Raw genomic sequence first — 348 nt, 5'->3', positions numbered from 1 at the left:
GGCGGCTTCTTAGCCACCTCTTTCTGCAACTTCCTACGGGCTTCTTCGGCTTGAGCCCGCGCCTGCGCTGATAGCGCGCGGCGTTTGCAGATGCGTTCTTCCAGCGTCAAACGATTCTATTTGACACGGACCCATTCCATTGTTGGCGGCTTGGAAAAGGCGCCGTTCATCTCTTGTTGAGGCTGTTTGCCTCTCTTGTTCTTCAGATCCGCGTTGTAGCGGATCCCGTCAACTGACTCCATGGCCTTTGCGAATTGTTTCGCAAGGCGTTGACGTTGCCTTTGGCGGGCTCTCTTCGAGAGAGTCACCACGCCCTCTGCGGCAGAAGGGTTGGCCAGAGCAGATCTG

The sequence above is a fragment of the Asparagus officinalis genome, chromosome 2 (genome assembly GCF_001876935.1).
Source record: "Asparagus officinalis chromosome 2, Aspof.V1, whole genome shotgun sequence".
NCBI classification, from domain to species: domain Eukaryota; kingdom Viridiplantae; phylum Streptophyta; class Magnoliopsida; order Asparagales; family Asparagaceae; genus Asparagus; species Asparagus officinalis.
This window is presented reverse-complemented; position numbering follows the sequence as displayed.